This window comes from Heterodontus francisci, chromosome 35, assembly GCF_036365525.1.
Source record: "Heterodontus francisci isolate sHetFra1 chromosome 35, sHetFra1.hap1, whole genome shotgun sequence".
In the NCBI taxonomy this organism is placed as follows: Eukaryota; Metazoa; Chordata; class Chondrichthyes; order Heterodontiformes; family Heterodontidae; genus Heterodontus; species Heterodontus francisci.
Window position 1 is genome coordinate 57325723 of NC_090405.1, and position 13457 is coordinate 57339179.

Consider the following 13457-nt stretch of genomic DNA (forward strand, 5'->3'; position numbering starts at 1 on the left):
GCAAACACGAGGGGACATAGCTTTAAGTTGAGGGGTGAAAGATATAGGACAGATGTCAGAGGTAGTTTCTTTACGCAGAGAGTAGTAGGGGCGTGGAACGCCCTGCCTGCAACAGTAGTAGACTCGCCAACTTTAAGGGCATTTAAGTGGTCATTGGATAGACATATGGATGAAAATGGAATAGTGTAGGTCAGATGGTTTCACAGGTCGGCGCAACATCGAGGGTGAAGGGCCTGTACTGCGCTGTAATGTTCTAATTCTAATACTAATTCTAAAAAAAATGTATGTGTGTTCCGGGAGCGGCTCACAAGAGCCTGCAAAGTGGCTGTTAATCACCTGAAAACTTCTCAAATAACCATGAAGAAATGGGCAGACAAGCATGCCAAGACCTGAACATTTCAACCAGGGGATGAGGTGTTAGTATTACTGCTTTTACAGGGTGAACCACTGAAAGTACAGTTCATTGGACCATATACAGTAGTCAAAAGGCTTCGTAAAGTAAATTATTTGATTGACCCCCAGATCGCCGGAAAAAGAATCGGCTGTATCACATCAATATGTTGAAATAATATCATCGCCAAGAGCAGGATAAGCAAGCACAGGAATGTCAGATATTAGGGACAGTGAGGGATGAAAAGGATAGTGAGGATGAGGCAGAAGTAGGCCTAGACAATTCTCAAATTGAACTTCCTGCTATCCAGTAAGCTAATACTATATTGTTAGGGAGATTAGACACTATCCTTTCATATTTAGATGCAGAACAACAAGAAGACCTAACAAGACTACTCATAGCATTTAAAAGAGTCTGTCAGGACAAACCAGGATGTACAACCTTAGCCACACATGATATGGATGTAGGGGAATCCATTCCTATGAATTAGCATCCTTACCTCTTTAAGTCCAGAGAAACAGACCCAGGTAAAAGCAGAAATCCAATACATGTTGGAAAACCACCTAATTGAACCCAGTCAGAGCAGCTGTAGTTCCCCATTGTTTTTAGTAACTAAACCTGACAGTTCAACTAGATTCTGCATAGACTACAGAAAGGTTTGTGCAGTAACAAAGGCAGACTCCAACCCAATTCCTTACTTGGAAGACTGTATTGACAGAGTGGGCACTGCCACGTTTCTTACAAAAATAGATTTGTGAAAGGGATACTGACAGGTTCCTTTAACATCCCTAGATAAAAAATATTGGCCTTTGTCACACCAGATGGTCTTTTCCAATGCTGAGTGATGCCATTCTGGCTAAAAAAATGCCCCAGCCACTTTTCAGAGACTAATGAACCAAGTGGTAGCCAGTGTTCCTAACTATGTGGTTTATCTTGATGATGTGCTGGTATACACTGACATTTGGAATGACTAGAAGCTCTGTTTAGAAAGTTACAGTCGGCTGATTTAGTGATAAACCTTGCTAAAAGTGAATTTGCAAAAGCAAGGGTAACTTACCTCAGGCATATAGTAGGGCAAGGACAAGTGTTCCCAAGAACAGCAAAAGTACAAGCATTGGTGGAGTTCCCTACTCCTAAGACTAAGCGAGAAATCATGAGGTTTTTGGGGATATGTGGTTTCTAGCACAAGTTTCTGCCAAATTTTAGTACTATAGCTGCTCCACTGACAGATTTGCCTCAATAAAGAGAAAACCAAGGTAGTGTGGTCAGGGGAATGCCAAGCATCTTTTGAGAGGCTAAAAGCCATTTTGATTAATGAACTAGTGTTGGCTGCTCCAAATTTCACCAAGCCCTTCAAGGTAGCGACTGATGTTAGTGACCTGGGGGTTGGTGCAGTCCTGTTACAAGATGATGAATTGGGCATAGAAAGGGATACTTTTCAAAAAAGCTAAATCAAAACCAAAAGAGATATTCAACACTGGAAAAAGAAACCCTGGGCTTATTACTAGCTCTTAAGCATTTAGAAGTCTATGTCCACCATGACTACAGAGAGCCACTGGTATAAACTGATCATAACCCCCTAGCCTTTGTGGAAAAATTTAAAAACCAGAATGCCAGACTATTTTTATGGAGTTTACTATTGCAACCTTATCACTTAAAGATTATCCACATTGTGGGCAAAAAAATGTAATTGCAGGTGCTTTGTCTAGGAGTTAACTTTGCTTTGAGTTATCTGAGTGCAAAGATAATACAAAGCAGAATTGTATTAGCTATAGGTTAAGAGTGAATGAGAATGAGTGTGTAAATGTGTTTTAATATTTTTTTCATCTTCTGTTTTTCCATACTTTGTAATGCAATGCATTTGGAAAGTGCATTTCATTCCTCCAAGGATGGAGGTGTTAATAAAGTGCTTCCATTTTAAAGTATTTTTTGATGACTTTTAAAACTGAAAAGGTTCCATATTTGTGTTTTTTTTACAAGGGTCACTGAGAGGTCTTGTTTGAAAACAACCTTTACTGGAAATCACATGTCTTAAGCTCAATAAACAACAGAAACCTTGGTGACTTGGGAAAGTGACATATCAGGATTTATGATGGTCAGGAGGTCGTTTTTGGGGATATTGTTTTGGTTCAGTTGGGATGTGGACTGTGTTTGAAGGCAGTTGGAGATCAACTTGCCCAGGGAGAAGCACCCAGCTTGCCTCCTTCCTCCTGTCTCTGTGAAATGCTGCATATCGAGTGTGTGGGAGCTAAAACTCCTGATGCTGCATTTCTCCTGAGAAGTTGGAAAGACCTGCCAGATTAATTCTCAACGCCGCCTGAAAAGAACTGCTCCAGAAAAGATCCCAGTGACCCATCTTCGTGTACTCAGATGCCAGACTGTATGCCATTTGGGGACATGACATATCTCATCCTTTTTCTTCAAGAATTAACAAGTATTTGGTCAAAGTATTCTTTTTTTGTTCTTTTTTTGTAAAAGAGCTCTGCAGAGAAAATCTCTTTATTTTCCAGTTAACTGATGTGTGTGTGTGTGTGTGTGTGTGTGTGTGTGTGTGTGTGTGTGTGTGTGTGTGTGTGTGTGTGTGTGTGTGTGTGTGTGTGTGTGTGTGTGTGTGTGTGTGTGTGTGTGTGTGTGTGTGTGTGTGTGTGTAGCTAAGGTAAAAAGGGAACTTTCATACTTCAAACTGTGTGTTCATGCTTCATTACTGGAAAAGTCTTCTTTTATAATAAACTGATAATGTTGTTGTTTATTAAAGAAACCTGGTTGCTGTATTTTACTTGGGGATAAAGCGTAGAGTATATGATTGTCACCGCATCGGTAACTGAGTAAACATTTAAATGTAAGTTTTGACGTGTGGAAAAATGGAACTAGAAAAGACAATGTACTCCTCCTGCCTCAGTTGTAACAATGGTTATGTGAGTGGGCTACAAGGTGGATGGAGTAGAATGTGGGGAAGTGTGAGGTTTTTCACTTTGGTAGTGAGAATTAAAAAGCTGACTATTTTTAAAAGGCTTTTTTTATAGAGCTTCTATATGTTGATGTTCAGAAGGATTTGGGTGTACTTGTACAAGGAAGTTAGCAAAACAGGTGCAGCAATCAATTAGGAAGCCATATGACATGTTGGTCCTTTTTGCAAGCTGATTGAAGTACAAGTGTAAGGAAGTCTTGCTATAATTGTACAGGACTTTGGTGAGACCACACCTGGAGTATTGTGCACTGTATTGGTCTCCATATTTAAGGAAGAATATACTTGCACTGGAGTCGGTACAGCAAAGGTTCACTAGATTGGTTCCTGGGATGACAGGATTGGAGTATTGCGTACAGTTCTGGTCACCACATTACAGAAAGGACATAATTACTCTGGAGAGATTACAGAGGAGATTTACAAGAATGTTGCCAGGGCTTGAAAGTCACAGCTATGAGGAAAGATTGGATCGGCGAGGGTTGTTTTCCTTAGAACAAATGAGGCTGAGGGGGAGACTTAATTGAGGTGTACAAAATAATGAGGGGCCTAGATAGAGTAGACAGGAAGGACCTGTTTCCCCTAGCGGAGAGGTCAATTACCAGGGAGCACAGATTTCAGGTGATTAGTAGAAGGATTAGAGAGAACATGAGGAAAAACTTTTCCACCCAGAGGGTGATGGGTGTCTGGAATTCACTGCCCAGATCAGTGGTGGAGGCAGAAACCCTCGACTCATTTAAAAGGCACCTGGACATGCACCTGAAGTGCTGTAACCTACGGACCAGGAGCCCTTATCTTCAGGAGCGGAGAGCAGTTGGACCTGTGTGGAAACACCGAGAACCGGGAGCGGATAAATCCAGCGCGAGGCTTGGGGCCTTCAATTACCTTCAGGAGCAGAGAGCAGTCAGACCTGTGTGAAAACACCGAGAACTGGGAGTGGATAAATCCAGTGCAAGGTTTGGGGCCTTCACTTACCTTCAGGAGTGGAGAGCAGTTGGACCTGTGTGAGAGCAGTCGGACCTCTTCAAGTGCTCCGGAGTTTTGAAAAAAAAAGCCAACAGTGACGTCACTGGAAAGCTGCAAACTGATTGGTCGGTGAGTCATTGCTGTTAGGGAATAACTCACAATAGCTAGAAATAGAATTAGAATTAGAACATTACAGTGCAGTACAGGCCCTTCGGCCCTCGATGTTGCGCCGACCTGTGAAACCATCTGACCTACACTATTCCATTTTCATCCATATGTCTATCCAATGACCACTTAAATGCCCTTAAAGTTGGCGAGTCTACTACTGTTGCAGGCAGGGCGTTCCACGCCCCTACTACTCTCTGAGTAAAGAAACTACCTCTGACATCTGTCCTATATCTATCACCCCTCAACTTAAAGCTATGTCCCCTCGTATTTGCCATCACCATCCGAGGAAAAAGACTCTCACTATCCACCCTATCTAACCCTCTGATTATCTTATATGTCTCTATTAAGTCACCTCTCCTCCTCCTTCTCTCCAACGAAAACAACCTCAAGTCCCTCAGCCTTTCCTCGTAAGACCTTCCCTCCATACCAGGCAACATCCTAGTAAATCTCCTCTGCACCCTTTCCAAAGCTTCCACATCCTTCCTATAATGCGGTGACCAGAACTGCACGCAATACTCCAGGTGCGGTCTCACCAGAGTTTTGTACAGCTGCAGCATGACCTCGTGGCTCCGAAACTCGATCCCCCTACTAATAAAAGCTAACACACCATATGCCTTCTTAACAGCCCTATTAACCTGGGTAGCAACTTTCAAGGATTTATGTACCTGGACACCAAGATCTCTCTGCTCATTTACACTACCAAGAATCTTCCCATTAGCTCAGTACTCTGCATTCCTGTTACTCCTTCCAAAGTGAATCACCTCACACTTTTCCGCATTAAACTCCATTTGCCATCTCTCAGCCCAGCTCTGCAGCCTATCTATGTCCCTCTGTACCCTACAACATCCTTCGGCACTATCCACAACTCCACCGACCTTCGTGTCATCCGCAAATTTACTAACCCACCCTTCTACACCCTCATCCAGGTCATTTATAAAAATGACAAACAGCAGTGGCCCCAAAACAGATCCTTGCGGTACACCACTAGTAACTAAACTCCAGGATGAACATTTGCCATCAACCACCACCCTCTGTCTTCTTTCAGCTAGCCAATTTCTGATCCAAAGCTCTAAATCACCTTCAACCCCATACTTCCGTATTTTCTGCAATAGCCTACCGTGGGGAACCTTATCAAATGCCTTACTGAAATCCATATACACCACATCCACTGCTTTACCCTCATCCACCTGTTTGGTCACCTTCTCGAAAAACTCAATAAGGTTTGTGAGGCACGACCTACCCTTCACAAAACCGTGCTGACTATCGCTAATGAACTTATTCTTTTCAAGATGATTATAAATCCTATCTCTTATAACCTTTTCCAACATTTTACCCACAACCGAAGTAAGGCTCACAGGTCTATAATTACCAGGGCTGTCTCTACTCCCCTTCTTGAACAAGGGGACAACATTTGCTATCCTCCAGTCTTCCGGCACTATTCCTGTCGACAATGACGACATAAAGACCAAGGTCAAAGGCTCTGCAATCTCCTCCCTGGCTTCCCAGAGAATCCTAGGATAAATCCCATCTGGCCCAGGGGACTTATCTATTTTCACACTTTCCAAAATTGCTAACACCTCCTCCTTGTGAACCTCAATCCCATCTAGCCTAGTAGTCTGAATCTCAGTATTCTCCTCGACAACATTTTCTTTCTCTACTGTAAATACTGACGAAAAATATTCATTTAACGTTTCCCCTACCTCCTCTGATTCCACACACAACTTCCCACTATTATCCTTGATTGGCCCTAATCTAACACCAGTCATTCTTTTATTCCTGATATACCTATAGAAAGCCTTAGGGTTTTCCCTGATCCTATCCGCCAATGACTTCTCGTGTCCTCTCCTTGCTCTTCTTAGCTCTCCCTTTAGATCCTTCCTGGCTTGCTTGTAACTCTCAAGCGCCCTAACTGAGCCTTCACGTCTCATCCTAACATAAGCGCCTTCTTCCTCTTGACAAGCGCTTCAACTTCTTTAGTAAACTAGGTAAGTAAATAAAGTAAAGGGAAAGGTCTACAGTTTTTTAAAATATAATAGGTAGTTTTTTTTAGGGAATCAAGGTCCCTAGTGTAAATAATCTAATTGTTGGGTAATTTAAGGGGATAAATTAAGGGTAAGTCATGGCAGGGCAGCTCGGCAACGTGGAGTGCTCCTCCTGTGCAATGTGGGAAGTCAGGGACACTTCCAGTGTCCAGGCGAACATGTGTGCAGGAAGTGTCTCCAGCTGCAGCTACTCAAAATCCGCGTTTCAGATCTGGAGTGACGGCTGGAGACACTGTGGAGCATCTGCGAGGCTGAGATCATCGTGGATAGCACGTACAAGGAGGTGGTCACACCGCAGGTAAAGACTGCACGGGCAGAAAGGGAATGGGTGACCGCCAGGCAGAATAGAAGAACTAAGCAGGTAGTGCAGGAGTCCCCGGGATCCATCTCCCCCTCTCACAGATTTTCCACTTTGGATACTGCTGAGGGAGATAGTTTCTCAGGGGAATGAGCAAGAGCCAAGTCTGTTGCACCACGGATGGCTCAGCTGCACAGGAGGGTAGGAAAAGGAGTGGGAGAGCTACAGTGATAGGAGATTCTATTGTAAGGGGTACAGATAGGCGTTTCTGTGGCTGCAAACGTGACGCCAGGATGGTATGCTGCCTCCCTGGTGCTTGGGTCAAGGATGTCACGGAGCGGCTGCAGGACATTCTGAAGGGGGAGGGTGAACTGTCAGAGGTCGTGGTACACATTGGTATCAACAACATAGGTAGAAAGAGGGATGAGATCCTGTAACAAGAATTTAGGGAGCAAGGTAGCAGATTAAAAAGCAGGAACTCAAAGATTGGAATCTCTGGATTACTTCCGGTGCCACGTGCTGGTGAGTATAGAAATAGGAGGATAGAGCAGATGAATGCATGGCTGAAGAGATGGTGCAGGAGGGAGGGCTTTAGTTTCCTGGATCACTGGGTCTGTTTCTGGCAAAGGTGGGACCTGTACAAGTTGGACGGGTTGCACCTGAACCGGAACGGGACCAACATCCTTGCTGGGAGGTTTGCTGGTGCTGTTGGGGGGTGGGTGGGGGGGTTTAAACTAATTTGGCAGGGGGATGGGATACAGAGTGGAGGTACAGTAGGGGGGGTTGCACAGTCAAATCTAGAAGAGAAACAGAGTCAGTCTGGAAGGCAGAGCAAATATGGACCTGTTCAGGCACAAGTGAAAAATGCAAGGCTGGATTGCATCTATTTTAATGCAAGGAGTCTTACTAGTAAGGCAGATGAATTGAGGGCATTGATTAGCACATGGCATTATGATATTATTGCTATCACAGAGACATGGTTGAGGGAGGGACAGGACTGGCAGCTCAATATTCCAGGGTATAGTATCTTCAGGCGTGACAGGGGAGGGGGTAAAAGAAGAGGTGGCATTGCACTGTTGATCAAGGAGTCAATTACTGCAGGAAGGAGGGATGATATCTTAGAAGGTTCCTCTAATGAGGCCATATAGGTAGAACTTAAAAACAAAAAGGGGGCAATCACTTGGCTGGGAGTGTACTACAGGCCTCCAAACAGTCAGGGAGAGATAGAGGAGCAGATATGTAGGCAAATCTCAGAGAGGTGTAAAAATAATAGGGTAATAATAGTAGGGGATTTCAACTTCCCCTATATCAACTGGGGTAGTCTTACTGCAAAAGGCTTAAAGGGGGAGGAATTCTTAAAATGCATACAGGAGAGCTTTTTGAGCCAGTACGTAGAAAGTCCTACAAGAGAAGGGGCAGTACTGGACCTAATCCAAGGGAATGAAGCCGGACAAGTGGTAGAAGAGTCAGTGGGGGAGCATTTCAGGGATAGTGACCATAACTCTGTAAGATTTAAGGTAGTTATGGAAAAGGACAACGACGGACCAGAAATAAAGGTACTGAATTAGGGGAAGGCCGATTTCAATATGATAAAACAGGATCTGTCCAAAGTAGACTGGGAGCAGCTACTTGTAGGAAAGTCTACATCAGATCAGTGGGAGTCATTCAAAAAGGAAATAGTGAGAGTTCAGAGCCAACATGTACCCGTTAAGGTGAAGGGTAGGACTAACAAGTCCAGGGAACCCTGGATGTCAAGGGATACAGAGGATTGGATCAGGAAAAAAAAGGAAGCTTATGGCAGATTCAGAGGGCTGAAAACAACAGAGGCACTAGAGGAATATAGAAAGTGAGGGGGGTACTTAAAAAAGTAATTAAGAGAGCGAAGAGGGGACATGAAAAAACACTGGCGGGCAAGATAAAAGAAAATCCTAAGGCATTTTATAAGTATATTCAGGGAAAGAGTAGGGCCCATTAGGGACCAAAGTGGCAATCTGTGTGTGGAGCTGGAGGACATAGGTGAGGTTTTAAATGATTACTTTTCATCTGTGTTCACTATGGAGAAGGACGATGTAGGTGTAGAGATCAGGGAGGGGGATTGTGATATACCTGAACATATATAATTGAAAGGGAGGAAGTATGAGCTGTTTTAGCAGGCTTAAAAGTGGATAAATCCCCAGGCCCAGATGAGGTGTATCCCAGGCTGTTACGTGAGGCAAGGGAGGAGATAGCAGGGGAAGTACAGAGAGTTAGAGGGGCCTTGGTGTACTTGTCCATAGATCACTGAAGACAGCAGCACAGGTAGATAAAGTGGTTAGGAAGGCATTTGGGATATTTGCCTTTATTAGCTGAGGCATAGAATATAAGAGCAGGGAGGTTATGATGGAGCTGTATAAAATGCTAGTTAGGCCACAGCTGGAGTACTGTGTACAGTTCTGGTCACCACACTATAGGAAGGATGTGACTGCACTGGAGAGGGTGCAGAGGAGATTCACCAGGATGTTGCCTGGGCTGGAGCATTTCAGCTATGAGGAGAGACTGAAAAGGCTGGGGTTGTTTTCCTTAGAGCAGAGAAGGCTGAGGGGAGACATGATTGAGGTATACAAAATTATGAGGGGCATTGATTGGTTAGATAGGAAGAAACTTTTTCCCTTAGCGGAGGGGTCAATAACCAGGGGGCATAGATTTAAGGTAAGGGGTGGGAAATTTAGAGGGGATTTGAGGAAAACTTTTTTCACTCAGAGGGTGGTTGGAATCTGGAACACACTGCCTGAAGAGGTGGTAGAGGCAGGAACCCTCACAACATTTAAGAAGTATTTAGATGAGCACTTGAAACGCCATAGCGTACAAGGCCACGGGCCAAGTGCTGGAAAATGGGATTAGAATAGGTAGGTGGTTGATGGCCGGCACAGACACGATGGACTGAAGGGCCTGTTTCTGTGCTGTATAACTCTATGACTCTATGGAAAGTGGGATTAGATTGGGCAGCTAGCTTTTTTCAGCTGGTGCAGACACGATGGGCTGGATAGCCTCCTTCTGTGCCATAACTTTTCTCTGGTTCTATGGGCTGTCCTATGATGAGAGGCTGAATAAATTGGGCCTCTACAATCTGGAGTTTAGAAGAATGAGACGTGATCTCTTTGAAACATACAGCCTTCTGAAGGGGCTTGACACTGATAAAAAGAACAAAAGAACAAAGATTATTACAGCACAGGAACAGGCCCTTCGGCCCTCCAAGCCTGCGCCGATCCAGATCCTCTCTCTAAACATGTCGCCTATTTTCTAAGCTTCTGTATCTCTTTTCTTCCTGCCCATTCATGTATCTGTCTAGATACATCTTAAAAGACTCCATCGTGCCCGCATCTACCACCTCCGCTGGCAATGCGTTCCAGGTGCCCACCACCCTCTGCGTAAAGAACTTTCCACGCATATCCCCCCTAAACTTTTCCCCTTTCACTTTGAACTCGTGTCCTCTAGTAATTGAAACCCCCACTCTGGGAAAAAGCTTCTTGCTATCCACCCTGTCTATACCTCTCATGATTTTGTACACCTCAATCAGGTCCCCCCTCAACCTCCGTCTTTCTAATGAAAATAATCCTAATCTACTCAACCTCTCTTCATAGCTAGCGCCCTCCATACCAGGCAACATCCTGGTGAACCTCCTCTGCACCCTTTCCAAAGCATCCACATCCTTTTGATAATGTGGCGACCAGAACTGTACGCAGTATTCCAAATGTGGCCGAACCAAAGTCCTATACAACTGTAACATGACCTGCCAACTCTTGTACTCAATGCCCCGTCCGATGAAGGAAAGCATGCCGTATGCCTTCTTGACCACTCTATTTACCTGCGTTGCCACCTTCAGGGAACAGTGGACCTGAACACCCAAATCTCTCTGGACATCAATTTTCCCCAGGACTTTTCCATTTACTGTATAGTTCACTCTTGAATTGGATCTTCCAAAATGCATCACCTCGCATTTGCCCTGATTGAACTCCATCTGCCATTTCTCTGCCCAACTCTCCAATCTATCTATATTCTGCTGTATTCTCTGACAGTCCCCTTCACTATCTGCTACTCCACCAATCTTAGTGTCGTCTGCAAATTTGCTAATCAGTCCACCTATACTTTCCTCCAAATCATTAATGTATATCACAAACAACAGTGGTCCCAGCACGGATCCCTGTGGAACACCACTGGTCACACGTCTCCATTTTGAGAAACTCCCTTCTACTGCTACTCTCTGTCTCCTGTTGCCCAGCCAGTTCTTTATCCATCTAGCTAGTACACCTTGGACCCCAAGCGCCTTCACTTTCTCCATCAGCCTGCCATGGGGAACCTTATCAAACGCCTTACTGAAGTCCATGTATATGACATCGACAGCCCTTCCGTCATCAATCAACTTTGTCACTTCCTCAAAGAATTCTATTAAGTTGGTTAGACATGACCTTCCCTGCACAAAACCATGTTGCCTATCACTGATGAGCCCATTTTCTTCCAAATGGGAATAGATCCTATCCCTCAGTATCTTCTCCAGCAGCTTCCCTACCACTGACGTCAGGCTCACCGGTCTATAATTACCTGGATTATCCCTGCTACCCTTCTTAAACAAGGGGACAACATTAGCAATTCTCCAGTCCTCCGGGACCTCACCCGTGTTTAAGGATGCTGCAAAGATATCTGTTAAGGCCCCAGCTATTTCCTCTCTTGCTTCCCTCAGTAACCTGGGATAGATCCCATCCGGACCTGGGGACTTGTCCACCTTAATGCCCTTTAGAATACCCAACACTTCCTCCCTCCTTATGCCGACTTGACCTAGAGTAATCAAACATCTGTTCCTAACCTCAACATCCGTCATGTCCCTCTCCTTGGTGAATACCGATGCAAAGTACTCGCTTAGAATCTCACCCATTTTCTCTGAGTCCAAGCATAACATTCCTCCTTTGTCCTTTAGTGGGCCAATCCTTTCTCTAGTTACCCTCTTTCTCCTTATATATGAATAAAAGGCTTTGGGATTTTCCTTAACCCTGTTTGCTAAAGATATTTCATGACCCCTTTTAGCCCTCTTAATTCCTCGTTTCAGATTGGTCCTACATTCCCGATATTCTTTCAAAGCTTTGTCTTTCATCAGCCGCCTAGACCTTATGTATGCTTCCTTTTTCCTCTTAGCTAGTCTCACAATTTCACCTGTCATCCATGGTTCCCTAATCTTGCCATTTCTATCCCTCATTTTCACAGGAACATGTCTCTCCTGCACGCTAATCAACCTCTCTTTAAAAGCCTCCCACATATCACATGTGGATTTACCTTCAAACAGCTGCTCCCAATCTACATTTCCCAGCTCCTGCCGAATTTTGGTATAGTTGGCCTTCCCCCAATTTAGCACTCTTCCTTTAGGACCACTCTCGTCTTTGTCCATGAGTATTTTAAAGCTTACGGAATTGTGATCACTATTCCCAAAGTAGTCCCCTACTGAAACTTCAACCACCTGGCCGGGCTCATTCCCCAACACCAGGTCCAGTATGGCCCCTTCCCGAGTTGGACTATTTACATACTGCTCTAGAAAACCCTCCTGGATGCTCCTTACAAATTCTGCTCCATCTGGACCTCTAACATTAAGCGAATCCCAGTCAATGTTGGGAAAATTAAAATCTCCTATCACCACCACCCTGTTGCTCCTACATCTTTCCATAATCTGTTTACATATTTGTACCTCTATCTCACGCTCGCTGTTGGCAGGCCTGTAGTACAGCCCCAACATTGTTACCGCACCCTTCCTATTTCTGAGTTCTGTCCATATTGCCTCACTGCTCGAGTCCTCCATAGTGCCCTCCTTCAGCACAGCTGTGATATCCTCTTTGACCAGTAATGCAACTCCTCCACCCCTTTTACCTCCCTCTCTATCCCGCCTGAAGCATCGATATCCTGGGATATTTAGTTGCCAATCATGCCCTTCCCTCAACCAAGTCTCAGTAATAGCAATAACATCATACTCCCAGGTACTAATCCAAGCCCTAAGTTCATCTGCCTTCCCAACTACACTTCTTGCATTAAAGCAAATGCACCTCAGACCACCAGTCCCTTTATATTCATCATCTGCTCCCTGCCTGCTCTTCCCCTTAGTCACACTGACTTCATTATCTAGTTTCTTACAGGCTTTTGTTACTACCTCCTCACTGTCAACTGACCTCAATTGGTTCCCATCCCCCTGCCACATTAGTTTAAACCCTCCCCAACCCTCCCTGATAGGTTGTTTGCCTTGGCTGGGGAATCGAGATCATGGGGGCACAGATTCAGGATAAGGAATCGATCATTTAGGGTTGAGATGAGGAGAAATTTCTTCACTCAAAGGGCTGTAAGTCCTTGGAATTCTCTAGCCTGGAGGGTTGTGGATGCTCCATTGTTGAATATGTTTAAAGCTGGATAGACAGGTACTCGGGTTTCAGGAAATCAAGGGATATCGTTCTTGAAAGGGATTTGGATAAGCACCTGAAGAGAAAAAAGCGCTGTGGGGAAAGGGTGGGACAGTGGGACTAGCTGAGTTGCTCTTGCAATGTGCTGGCATGGACACGATGGGCCGAATGTTCTCCTTCTGCGCTGTAATCATTCTATGATTTTCACTCGTACTAGTAC